General features: G+C 34.9%; 2 long non-coding RNA genes across 3 annotated transcripts; one reads left to right on the forward strand and one right to left on the reverse strand.

Moving 5' to 3' along the window:
• Window positions 1–191: 191 nt before the first annotated feature.
• Window positions 192–2,409, forward strand: LOC145327995 (uncharacterized). Its single transcript, XR_013882298.1, has 2 exons — window positions 192–288; window positions 2,268–2,409. It is a non-coding gene; the product is annotated as an uncharacterized LOC145327995 (long non-coding RNA).
• Window positions 2,410–6,681: 4,272 nt separating this feature from the next.
• LOC145327996 (uncharacterized) lies at window positions 6,682–12,705 on the reverse strand. 2 transcript variants are annotated; one of them, XR_013882299.1, is made up of 3 exons: window positions 12,153–12,705; window positions 11,857–11,949; window positions 6,682–11,265 (listed from the first exon to the last, which is right to left on the reverse strand). It is a non-coding gene; the product is annotated as an uncharacterized LOC145327996 (long non-coding RNA). The 2 variants fall into 2 exon arrangements; XR_013882300.1 differs by lacking the exon at window positions 6,682–11,265 and having other exon boundaries at window positions 11,444–11,949.
• Window positions 12,706–14,255: the final 1,550 nt, after the last annotated feature.

A 14,255-nucleotide genomic window follows, 5' to 3' on the forward strand; every position in this document is an offset into this window, starting at 1 on the left:
GAAAAAAACTATCCCTTACAGACGGACGTACGGACAGACGGTCAGAAGGAGAGACGGACCTACCCTAATTAAAATAATTAAAAAAATTCGCTTTTAAAAATAAGGTGGCTTCATACTTTATGGCACTTTTATGGAAATAACAAACTTTATCTATATTTATTGCATGCTAGTTATTAAGCAAGATCTGGTTGATTTTAATAGATTTATGTATTTATTTGTATTAGATACGAGTCAGATAGATGCTGTTGTACAGAATTATGCCGCAACAAAGCTACAAGCTGGTTTTAGGTAAATACACAAAATCTTTACATATCAATATATAATATATAAGTGTCTTATAAAGCACTAGCGGCTACGCCCCTAGAGGCCTCTAGGGGCACTTGAGGAGGAGAGAGTCGAATTTAGTAATTCAATTTCTTATTTTAGATTTTAAAAGAAAAAGTAAAAAAAAATTACGTTTGATGTTTGTTTTTCGTTGAACTCTCTTTCTAAAATTGAGAAATTTAAAAAAAATTTAATTTCTCTAGGGAAGGTGGTGGTACCCTCCCCCAAAATAGTTATAAACCTTCCAGGGACATATGAGAATCTACCCTGTTAAGGAGAACCCGATCGGTTCAGTGGTTAGCGAGATCCTTCGCTACAAACAGACAGACAGACAAACAAACAAACAAACAGACAGACATCGTTCTACTTTGTATTATAGATGACCAAGTTACTGACGGACCAAGTAAGTTGTATTGTGATTGATCTTTGGTTAGTGTTATCAGCAGTCTTTTTTTTTTAAATATCAGCTAAGACGAGAGACAGGACACACAAATGAATATAAAAAGATCAGAGCTGGATCTTTAAATGTGTAGCCGTTGTCGTTGCCATCGCCATAGCCGTTGCTGTAGCCATAGCTGTGACTTTGGCCATTGCCATAGTTGTAGTCGTAACCGTAGCCGTTGCCGTAGCCATATCTGTCGCCACTGCCAGTGCTGCCGATAAACATGGATCTTTAAAAGATTTTATAATCAGTGCAATGCCAGCTATACCTGGAAATATGGATCTATAAAATCTTTTATGGCCCACCCTATAAAAAATAAATTATTTTTATTAAAGAAATAAAATTATTATGCCTAATTTTTGAAGTTTTTTTTACACAAAATTACAATTGAGTATTTATTTATTTAAAATTGTCCCTTAAAATGTTTTGCAGGCAACATACCTAATACGGCGACGCATTGCCAATATGATTTAAAGATCACATTGTTTTTTTGTGGCCACAGCAACGCATGGTTAATTTGATTTAAAGATCGATATTAGGTTAGTGGCTGTACCTCTGGCCATATTACGGCAACGGCTACACTTCTAAAGATCCAGCCAAGGAATTTGAAAGTAAATCTACACGGACAAAGTAAGATATGACTACAGTGTAACATCGCTTCTAAAAGCTTAACATACAAAATCCTTGAGTCATGAGAAAATAATCAAATAAAAAGATAAAAACATTAAATTTTAAACAAACAGTTTTCAAATGTTTACAGTATTTTCCTTTTTGTTTTTATCTGCTAGACAAATACGAAGCTTCTATCTATAATACAAAGTAGAACGATGTCTGTCTGTCCGTCTGTCCGTCTGTCTGTCCGTCTGAAGCTTAAGATCTCAGTAACCACTGAACCGATTGGGCTCTATTCTTCAGGGAATATACCTACTGGTCCTGTGATGGTTTTAAGCTATTTTCTTGGGGGGTGGAAACCCCCAACCCCCCAAAAAACAAAAAAATCCCCCCCCATTTTTTTTTTTTTTATTGCAGGAGATTTCCTTGGTCCTTTTACGAATTTCACCTTAATTTTTTTTGATCACCTCTTGGGGCAAAGCCCCTAGAGGCTAGGGGCGAAGCTTCTATGATATTGATATAGTATTTGATAGAGAAATAAAAGATAGCCTTGAAGTCAAATCTGCATATATACATCCTGTTACTTTTATGTAGGGTTGGGCCGGATATCCGGTTTGGCCGGTTATCCTGCCGGATATCCGGCCATTTTCAATATCCGGCCGGATACCGGATATTAAAACTATCCGGTTACAGGATATCCGGCTGATTTTTTACGCCGGATATCCGGTTATCCGGCCGGATATCCGGTAATTTGCCGGATATCGAACGTTGGCCAGATATCCGGCCGAAACCGGATATCCGGCATTAGAAATCAGCCGGATATCCGGTATCCGGTATCCGGCCAAAAAAGTATCCGGCCCAACCCTACTTTTATGTTTTTTTTTTTCAGAGGTTACAGGATAAGAAAGAACATGTAAAGAGTTTACTTAAGCTTGAAGTATCTATGCCGTGAAATTTTTGTGTATTAAAAATTTTTTATTTATGTATTATCTATAGGTATAGGTATGTGAATAAACAAAATTATAAAATTATATTTTGATTTTTATCATAATAATACATAAGTGTTACAACATTCATAAGAAGCGAAGCTTAGAAATTATAAAATAAAAGGATATACATCTAATCTGGAGAAATAAAAATAAATTTTCAAAGAGATGTGCAAGATGGACGGACTAACATTTGTAATTATTCACTAGCAGTGACTTTATTTTAATTGTTATTTTATCAAGAGACCTCCAAGGGCCGCAAGAGACCTTTTCTATAATTGGGGTTGGTCCGTACTTCTGTCCGTCCGTCCGTCACAGACGGTTAGCTTTTTTCGTTAATTTAGGCATGTTAGAATTGTCCTATCGATTTCAAACTCTGCATGGTGATTCCTTTAGTAGTTATGTACGATTTATAAAGCGTAGCAACTCTATAATCATTACAAGAATGTCCGTACGTCCATTTTAATCATGTCGATTTTTAACTTTTTTTACAACAAATTTTTGTATGTTAAAATTAACCGATTCTTCTGATTTTTTGAAAACTGATTCCTATTACAATAAGGTACAATTTTATAAGCGAAGCATCTTTATAAACAAGTCCCAAAAATGTAAGTATGTCCTTAAATCGTATCATCTATTTATGCAGTTTTGCAACAAATTTACTTCGTTGTCCTTCCATTTTTAAGCTTCGCTTTTATGGATGTTGTCATCCTTGTTTTTATGAAACTAATAGCATATGGTAAATTTGCTCATAAAAAAGGCAATTTTTTTTTAAAAATCCATTAAATAAAGCAGTAGCTTTTTTGATCTGAAGCTAAAAATTTTGGAAAATAAAGGCACGAATAGGTTGGACTTCTCAGGGAAGCTATATAAATGTATATTGGATGGTTTTAAGCTATTTACCTTATTGCTCTTCAAGAGCCTAGGAGCGAAGCTACTAGTTTTACATATATTAATTACAACTTTTTAATGAGAAAAATATTTTTGAATTGGTCGTTCGAAATAGTCCTAGAATTATACATTTTTTATCAATAAAATCATCCTTGTTTAAAAAGCTTACAAGTTAATCCTCTATAATCCTAATTTATGTATCTTCTTAAACGAGTCATTTAACTAAGCTTGTGTTTTGCTAGTTATAATCTAGGCTGATCACTTGTTTGTTTTGGTATCTTAAACTAATTTTTTATTTAACTAGGAAAGTCACATTCATAAAAGCGAAACTTAACAATATAAATAGTCAGACAAACAAAAATATCACATAAAGAGTGATAAGTCTTAAATAGATTCGATTTAAATATAAATATTCTAATATCATAATTTACTTATAATGATTATATTATAAAGATGCTTTGCTTATAAAAATCATTATTTAAAAATAAGTTAATTAAAAAGTTAGTTTTAAAATAGATTAAAACTAACGTGTTTGTAAAGAACGTACAAAATTTCTGGTAATGATTATAGAGATGCTAAGCTTTCTAAATAATTACTAGAATCAACGTTTAAAGTATGAAATTGATAGGACAATTCAAATATGCCTTGGTTAGCAGATGGATTAACTTATGGAACGACCATAATTGTAGAACAGTTTCAAGTACAAAAGTGTAGCTATGTTTCTAAATGTTTTATTACTAAGCTTCATTATATATCAAACATGGATTAAACGCTTTGCTAAAATCAAACCTACAATAAATATACAAAATTATAATTTCTTGAATTTGAAATTAGGATTTTAAATGTTCATACACTAATATTACTTAATATTACAACAATAAAACGATAATGATAATTATGAATGATTTATGAATAGCAAAAAAGTTAATAAAACTTTTACTTTTTTACAAGAACTGGAAAGTTTTAGCGATTCCCATTAGGTTTATATTTTTTAAATGTTTTCAAGAACATTGAGTGAAAAAATCCTCCAATGAAAACATCTAGGGATAATTTGGAAATTGTCTGGATGGTGAAAATTCCCTAAAATACACATTCTAAAGTTTAATTTAAAACATACATATCATGAACAAAAAAATAGGGTTAGGCCGGATATCTGGTCTGGCCGGATATCGGGCCGGATACCCGAACATTTTCAATATCCGGCCGGATACCGGATATTGAAACTATCCGGTTAAACGGCCGTATATCCGGTAATTTGCCGGATATTGGGCCCTTTTTAATATCCGGCCGGATACCATATATTCGGCATTAAAAATCTGCCAAATATCCGGTGTCCGGTATCCGGCCTAATCCTACAAATCCTAATCTTGAATATTTTCCCACCAATATTTATGTGTTTATGAGCACTTCTAACAGCTATTGTATTAAATATAAAGTCAAGTGGAGGGAGGGGGGGAATTATGGACAATTTATTTATGAAACATGGATAAATGGAAAGATAAAGTTCCTCTTTAGTAGGTTTTCATGGGTTTATAGGGAGGTAAAAAAACACCTTAGCCGATCATCTTCAATCAAGCGCATCAGTTTAAAAATTGTCTAAATTCAAAAAAGAATTTGAAGTATATTTTTGGTTTATGTAGGGGTAAAGCAAATACAATCTAAAGCAATTATTTAAACCGTGTAAAAAACTGCTTAATCTATGAAATTTAACTTTAAAGGAAATTTATTAACAAATCTGCTGATCTTTTTTTCCATGATAGTTTGATGAACATACAAATGCATTTAGAGACTGTATATAGTGTTTATATTTATGGTTTTACATATTTACATAATGCTATTATTATATTTATTTTGCTATTCACTTTTACACTTACGTAAGTAATATTATTAAAAAAGAATTTTTTTAAATTAGGGTCGGTCCGTACGTCCGTCCGTTACAGTTAGCTTTTTTTCGTTAATTTAAACAGGTTAGAATAGTCCTATCGATTTCAAACTTTGCATGCTGATTCCTATAACAATTAGGTACGACTTAGAAAGCGAAGCAACTCTATAATCGTTTCAGATATCCGTACGTCCATTTAAAACATGCTGATTTTTAAATCATTTTATGTTAGTTTAATACTTTCTCTGATTGATAACCCAGTAGTGCCAGCCCTTTACAGTAGGTCCGATCCCAAGGCACTAACACACCAACTACTGCAGCCACCAACCCTTTCATTGCACGATCTTTTTCTGGAAGTCCTATTTGTTAATGGTAACAAATTGCAAAGGCATTCCATCTACAATTATATATTACGCATCTGACATAGTAGCAAAAGCAACAACTATTAGCATCTTTTAATTTATGCACACCTCCGAAGGGTTTACTTTTTTTACCAAGATATAAATTGAAACTAAAGTATCGACCTTCTCTCCCCTTCTTTCTTCAATTGCCCCTAGAGGCCACTAGAAATGATTGTATGATCTTAAATTTCTAAACATGTTTCATATTTGATTGACATATCTTATCAAATCTGCCAACTTTCAGTTTTCAATAGAAAGGAAGAAAGAGAGAGAGAGAGAGAGAGATATAGATAGATAGATAGTTAGTTAGAGAGAGAGAGGGAGAGAGAGAGAGAGAGATATATAGATAGATCAAATCAAATCAAATCAAATCAAATAAAATTTATTATTAACCGCAGATCCACAACATTCCACTGATCTTGGACAATTTTCCGCCATCAGGGCATAAATAAATAAATATCATATATATTATATATTTATAATTACAATTGTTTAAAAAACATGATGGTTTATTTTTATTACCCATCCATATATCATTATAATTGTTAAAAACATTGTTAAATAATCAATTTTGCGAATAATGCCCTGTCAAGATAACCAGGTACAGAAACTTAGCCCTAAGGCTGGTGCACGCCCTTGATGGTGCTAGGGCGCTATCGCTGGCCAATTATCTCAACTATTACTTGATTTGATTGTTCGCTGTTATCAATCAATAAAAAAAATCCGCTTGTTGTGCCTTTAGCAAGATCCCTACACCCCCAGCTTTCCCGGTCAACCGCCGTCTTCGGATATCCCCCTACCGCCGTGAAACGTCACCAGATGCATACTAAAAAAACAGGTTAATACAATTTATTGGTCCTAAGACCAATAAAAAAAGTTATCAGGAGAAAGAACGATCACCAGGCCGAACAAAACCGTTTTTTATGATATTACAAGCGTAGTTCCGGATAAAAAATTCTAAGAATAAAACTTCTACATAAGAATAATTCATTCCGAAAACTTACAATCAATTTTCAATTTTCCGAGGAGCCCAATAAGAATAATAAACTAGCGCAAGTCTTATTAAGAATATTAAAACATTAAGAGTATTAAGAATTGCGAGGAGAAGAAATTCTCGAGGATAAAGAAGTTTTTCGAGGAGAAAAAAAGATTTTCGAGGAGAATTCTTGCGTGCGAGGAGAAGGTATAGTTAATAAAACTTAATATAACCAACAAAAGTTCTCAAAATTTCTCGTAAATGCGTATTAGTGCATTAATATTGCTTGCCAAACTAATTAAATTAAGTTTAATAGTACCTAAGTATGTAAAAATAAACTTGTAGAAGTATAAAAGTAAAAATAACTTAAGTACCTAGGTACGTAAAAATCTTTAAGAATAGTAAGCATTTTGAGACTAATAAGAGAAAAATATCGACATAAATGAGTTGAAAAATTTTGGCAGCAGCTCCACCCCGTCGTGCCCCGCAACTATCCTCTCTGGATGGATTAAGATTAAGGTAATGATGCAATTTCATCAGAAAAGGTTATTTTTTTATCCTTCCAAGGAAAACATATACAATGGGCTAGACGGGGCAGAACCACCTACCATCAATTCTTCATCTCATCCTCGGCCCGCTAAGTATCCAGTCCCAGCAATCCTACAAAATAGAAAATAGTTAATAAAAACTTACAAAAACTCACAAAAACTTAGCCAGTAAACACAATTAATATAAGCAAGAATCCAGTCTGTACGTGCCAATCATTAAAATATACTAATAGATCAATAGACCATAGATTAATACAACAAAAAAAGTTATTCAATTCTATTCAACAGATAGTTAAATATTCTTTTTTTAAATAATTTGAAATCTTGAATAGATTTGAGATTTTCAGGTAAAGAGTTGAAAATTAAGGGAAATTGAATTAAAGGTAACTTAAAAATATAATTTTTTGTTGTACTGTCTACATTAAGTTCATCCCGATTACGGGTATTGTACCGGTGTAACTGGTGTCTGTACTGCCATGTATCATTAAAAATATCTGGTTGTTGACCATTCAGATATTTGTGCATAAAAAGCATGATATGATAATCCCTAAGCTCCTTAAAAGGTAAAATTCTTAGTTGTTTAAAAAGAGGGCTACTGCTAGCAGTGCTGGAGCTACTAGTGATTATCCTAACACACTTCTTTTGGAGTCTTTTTATGATATTACATTGACTGTCAGTTACACCGGTAAAAATTATAATACTATACTCTATCAAACTATGTATATAAGCAAAATACAACATCTTAAGATGTTGCATGTCTAAAATATGCTTCATGACACGTAAAGAAAAGATAGCCCGCTGTAATCTTTTGTGTAATTCCCCCCAGTGGTGATTAAATTTCAGTTTAGGATCCAATCTTATGCCTAAGTGTTTTGCCCACCTATCATTATCATTCTCACTATCCTCATCAACCCTATCTAGCTTAATGATCTTATCAGCCACATCCTCACCATAGTTGTTGGAATTTATGAATACTGGAAACTCATTTATTAAATTAAGCTCATTTTCAGAGATGTTTTGCCTTGGAGTTTTAAATAAAATAATTTTAGTTTTTAAAGAATTAATGATTAATCTATTAGCAGCATACCAGTCATTAGCTTTGGGCAGCACCTCATTTATTTTGTGTATTAAATTTGTAAAATTATCGCTTTGCAAAAATAATAGGGTATCGTCGCAGAAGAGATTAAAGATGGCATCGCGGCAGCTGCTCTCGAGGTCGTTGATGAACACTAAGAACATCAACACCCCGAGGCAGCTGCCCTGCAAGATGCCAATCAATATCTCAGCCAGGCTGGAGGAGTACACCCCTCCAAAAAAAACTTTCTGCTTACGCCCACTAAAGTAGCTGCGAAACCAATCTAATATATTTCCCCTTATCCCATAATGATAAAGTTTAGCCAGTAAGATGTCACGGTCCACTAAGTCGAAGGCCTTCTTGATATCAAGTAATACAATACTGCACACTTGATTATCAATGAAGGCCTTCGCAACAAGATTCATTAAATTTAAGATATTATGACTAGTATTAAACTTCCTACGGAAGCCGAATTGGCGGCTGCTGAAAAAATTTCTTTCATCAAGAAAATCATAAATGGAACTGTAAATATACCGTTCCAATGGTTTAGAGAACGACGCTATCATGGAGACGCCTCTATAGGCTTCAGCCAGTGAGATAGGGCCATTCTTATAAACAAGGACAACTTTACTGATCTTCATAAGATCAGGAAAGATGCCCCTGCTAATACTTAAATTATAAATATGCCGCAGCGGGGCCGTAATCGGCCCCGCTGTTCTACAAAGTAATTTCATACTAATATCATAATAATCTTTGCTGCTTTTTGGATTAATACTTGTAATAAGTTCAAATGTTTTTTGTAAAGATAGTGGACCAATGAAAATGCTATCTTCTATGCGGGGGGGGAGGAATTCACGAAAACTTTTATTAGTTGTGGGGATATTAGGGGTTAAATTGACACCAAGGTTGCTAAAAAAAGTATTAAAATGATTAGCAATTTCTTGCTTATCAGTAATACGAACATTATTGTCAACTTCAAGATAGTCCATTTCCTTGGTGTGCTTTTTAACCCCCAATACCTCCCTGAAAACTTCCCATAATTTGCGCCCATCCTTTCCTGCCGCCTTAATTTGATTTTGATAGTAGATTTTCTTAGCACGTCTTATAGATCTAAAATATTCGTTACGATATGCATTGTACCTCGCCTTATTATCTTCAGAGGGATCATTCACTTTAATCCTGTATAAAGTATTTTTAAAAGCTTTGCATTTCAAAATATGGGGATTAATATAAGGTTCTTGAGGAACCTTATTTTTATTGTTTCTAATAATGACTTTGGGACAATGCATATCGTAAAGACTTATAAATTTTTTTAAAAATATTTCATAAGCTAAATCCACATCATCCAGGTCAGTAACCACGGACCAATCAGTATCATTTAGAGCATTGCACAAACTTTCATAATTCTCATCAGAAAGTAGTCGTTTAGAAAAATTTTGATCTTTTTTTGTTTTCTTAAAATTGTCCTCAAAAAAAACTGCAATGTTTAAGAAATGATCTGAATAGTCCGTGGGTACAACCATAGACAAGGCTAAATTTTGTATAAAATTTTTGCAACAAATAAGATCTAATAAGCTGTGGCTATAATTTTGGATGCGTGTTGAACGTAAAACTACGTTCACATATCCATAAATAATCAAATTGTCTAAGAATTGGGATGCGGAGCTGCCCGACACTACTGACTGGTAAAGGTTAATATTCATATCTCCTAGAATGAATATGGGACAAGTAAGATCCTCAAGCCTATCAAACAATTCTAATAATTTATCAAAGAATAACTGAACATTTTCTTCCCCAGGGGTTCTATACAGGCTAATGACAACTGCTTTAAAGTTTTTGTAACTAATTTTTAGGACAAGGCTCTCAAAAATAGATTGCTCAAAAAAGTTGGGAAACATTTCTTCAACTTTAAATTTAGATTGAGTGTAAATAGCAACCCCCCCCCCTTTTCCTATTGGCCTTGGCTTAGAAAAAGCTCGTGGCCTTGCAATTGAATTAAGTTTAAATTACTGTTACTGGAGAGCCAGGTCTCCTGGACACTTAGGAGGGCAGGTTCAATGCCATTATTCCTATAATTACTTAAGGATGTACTAATTTCTACAAAGCATGAGTTCAATGATCTGCAGTTTAGGTTGAATATGGTAAAGGTTGGTCTATTAAGCTCATTAATTTTAGTTATAACTTGACTTTCACTAGCATAAAAGGATTCAATATTAAGCTCCTCTGAAAACTCCGAAAAGAGGTCCCCATAAATGTGCGACGTAATATCATAATTGGGATTTTCGTTCAGTCTAGTAATAGAACTATCTACCTGACAAACCATGGTTTAAAAGCATACATCTGCCCCGTTTCACAACCGGTAAGGTTCTCCCTCCAACATTGGCTTTCCGGGCGTCCCGTGTGCTGGTTTCTTACTAAAACACAACTATATGAATACATATAATATAATATAATGTTAGCATCTCACCCATTTAGCATGAGTAAGTTTAACCTACGTAGAGTATTATAGGTTTTAATAACATTTTGATTAAATTAGGCTATACTTATTGGCAATATATTAGCAATATTTAAAACTTATTAAGCCGTTTCGATTGTATAATACATTATACACTTTTTACACAACATAAAATAAAATAAAATCAGTCATCTTAATTCAAGTTTCACATTAAGGGTTAGTAGTAGTGTTAGTAGAGTTTATCAAAAGGTTGGAAATGATGGAAAAAACGACTGCTAACTATTACTGATACTTAAACTTAAGCTTAAGTGCTCTCAAAACGTAGTGTGAAATGAAGGCTGACTACAATATCACTATATAGTGATTATATTTGATAATAAGACAAGACAAACTATACTGTCCTTCATATAGGTGCTGAAGATGTGTCCGCTGAATCCTTGGCTGCTGCCGCTGCCGCTGTCGCCGCTCTGGTACCTGTAGGAGGCGAGGGACGTGCTGGCTCGGTGGGGGCTGAAGATGTAGGGGCTGGTACTGCGTTGGCTCCAGCTGCCGCGCCGCCAAGTGGCGGGAAATCACCTACTCCGGCTCCAGCTTCCTCAGCACGTGGGACTAGCCCAGGGTCAGCACCTCCTTCCTCAATGGGACCCTGCTTGGACACATACTGGTCAGCGATCTGAATAAGTTCTGAAATATTAATTTTAAGTTCTTTGAATAAACTATGGTTGGGGACGTTTGATTCATAGGCACTTAAGACAAGAGATTTGGCAGAGAGCAGAGAATTAATCTCGGGCAGGGGCTCCAACAAGCCGTTGAGCGTAGGGGCGAATGGGTTAAATACTTTAACCCATTTCCCTTTATAGCCCTTGGGCATGAAGGAAACCCCCGCATTCGTAGTTTTACACTTATGGGCAATGCCCGCTTGATGGAGAAAGGACATTGTTTGGCGATTGACGTCGGCGAGATCGTGACTGACTCTCAAACGGACATTGCTGTCATATTTGCAGGCCGCAGCTGCATTTGACCATTGGGAACGGTCAGCAGCCCTCTTTTCAAGCGCAGCCAAATGCTCACGTTTGTTCAGCATGAACAAGTACATGCATCTGCGGCTAAAAAAACGAAAAATCATTGGAGGGACAGCTCCCTTCTTGCCGGGCCCCAAGGGGTGGGCATACTCGACGCAAGCAAAAAAATCTGTGTTGAAGGGCGCGGCGCGGCCAGAATCAATCATAGATTGTAATACCGGTTTCACTACATCTGTGAATACCTCTACAACATCTGGGGTCTTCTGTCTCCAGGGGCATTGATATCCATATATCCGTACTGCCCAGCTGCGCTGCCTCTGTTCGCGCTTAACCGCCTGAATTAAATGATGATAAGTAAGAAATTTGTCGCATTCTCTGTTTTCAGTCCTAAGTTTGAGGTATAGGTCAATCTGAGTTTCAACGGACTTAATCCTAAGATTAGTGGCTTCGTCGGTAGTAAGGGAGGGATCAGATAATTGGGCCCTAATATCGTCAATGTCTGATTGATATTTCCCCTGTAAACTCTCAATTCTCTTACCTATAGACTGTAGCTGATGGTTCACATTCTTGAAACTTTCCGCCGCCTGATTAGTGTGCTCCTTAATTTTTAAAGAAACACTTTCATCAATAAGGGCTCTCATCTTGAGCCAAGCTTCAGGGTTCAGATTGACACCGCCGGCACTATCTGCCGACTCCAAATCGTTTTCACAATCGGCTAAAGTAGCCTTAGTAGCCTTTGCTTTAGTGACACGTGTGCTCATCGTTCCAAGGATAGAGTTAGACTAAGAGATTAGAGAGAGTTATACGGACGGGGGGAAATACCTGACCAATGACGTAGGGTTTACCAATGTAAGCGACCAATGAGGAGACGCCAGACATCCAGCACAACCAATCACCAGTCGCCACCAGAATCTTTGGACCAATCACAGGCTTCCAACAGTGTAAGTGTGTGTGTGTGTGTAAGTGACACGTAGGTTCTCCTCCACTAGTGTTGATGGAGTGGGGGGGAGAAGGGGGGTGGTAGCAATACTCAAGAAAGGGGTAGAAAAAGGGTAGCTGATCTACATGAGATGTGTATCGCTTGACGGACACTAACTAATAGATAGTTAGAGAGAGAGAGAGAGAGAAAGACATAAATGGAGTGCAAATGAGATTGCCAAAAAGGAAAAATATATCCGAGAGAAATGGAGAGAGAGGAAAAAATAAATTTAACATCTGAAGAAAATCTCTTTAACCTTCAACTTTCCGAAATTTAAAACAAAAATCAAAAGTATGTTTCATCTCTTTATTAATCAAAATGTATAATATCGCAAAGTTACAATACATTTTATCTTAATATTAATAATAATGTATTCCTAGAGCTAAGCTTAATGAGGCCAAATTCAATTGGCAAATATCTGAGCACGTCTCAAGTTACATGGCAATACATTGGCAAAATATCTACTCAACAATAACTACATAATCGTTTATAGAGATATCTACCTGCCTAAAAACTCTTTTGCCTACAATTTTTTAGTTGACATTTTATTGTTTTCATTACAACGCAGTCCAAGTACTTTAAATTAAGAAAAATAATACATTTTCCCATTAATATTCGGTGGATTAGAACCGGTTCTCAGCCATACTAAAAAAATATGTATAGCATCGTATTATATCCAGTTTTCTACGAATATGAAAATGTACATTCATAAGTACCAGTTTTTTAGTCCGTGCTTTCAGCATAACTATTATCCCATTAATGACTTACAATTAAAAACTACCCTGGAAAATATCTGTGCACATCTCAAGTTACTTGACAATACATTGGCAAAATATCTTCTATATATCTTCTCATCCATAACTACATGATTTGTTTTAATAATGATTATATGGGGCCTAAATTCCCCTATAAAATATCTATGCACGCCTCAAGTTACATGACATAACATTAGCAAAATATTTTCTATATATCTTCTCATCCATAACTACATGATTTATTTTAATAATGATTATATCATAAGAAAAAGCCTCTCTAAAGCTACATATCATGGGGCCTTAATTCCCCTATAAAATATCTCTGCACGCCTCTAGTGACATGACATAACATTGGCAAAATATCTACTATAGATCCACTTATCCATAAATGCAAGTAATAGGCAAATTTAGTAGGAATAGGGCACACGTAGTTAAACTATTTTGCCTTCGTGTTTTTTATAGTTGCATAATATTTTAGTATAATTTTTATAAAAGCTTTGTATTGGGCATCACAATTTTTGTTTGAGAAAAAACAGTGTAGTTTAAAATTCAACTAATCAAGAAATAAAGCGAAAACCTAAATATACATATATCAAACCTGTAAGATAAATAGCTCCTAGAGGCTCTTGAAGATACCAATAGAAGTAAGAAAATATGAATTTTTGGCAACTATATAAGATAATATCAGGGAATATAACAATGCACGATAATTTATGTACATCCCTAATGATGAAGAACAATATTATCCTTTCTGTAGAATTATTGGTTAATAAGTTTAGACACTAAGTAAGCTTGAACAAACCAATCAAGCAAACAAAGTTTTTAGAGAGCGTGATTTAAAATGCAGTTGCCACATCCCCTGGCATACTGGCAGGGTTGACGCACCTTCCGGTGTGTGACGTCATAC

The sequence above is a fragment of the Acartia tonsa genome, chromosome 9, assembly GCF_053477335.1.
Source record: "Acartia tonsa isolate MP-2025a chromosome 9, ASM5347733v1, whole genome shotgun sequence".
In the NCBI taxonomy this organism is placed as follows: Eukaryota; Metazoa; Arthropoda; class Copepoda; order Calanoida; family Acartiidae; genus Acartia; species Acartia tonsa.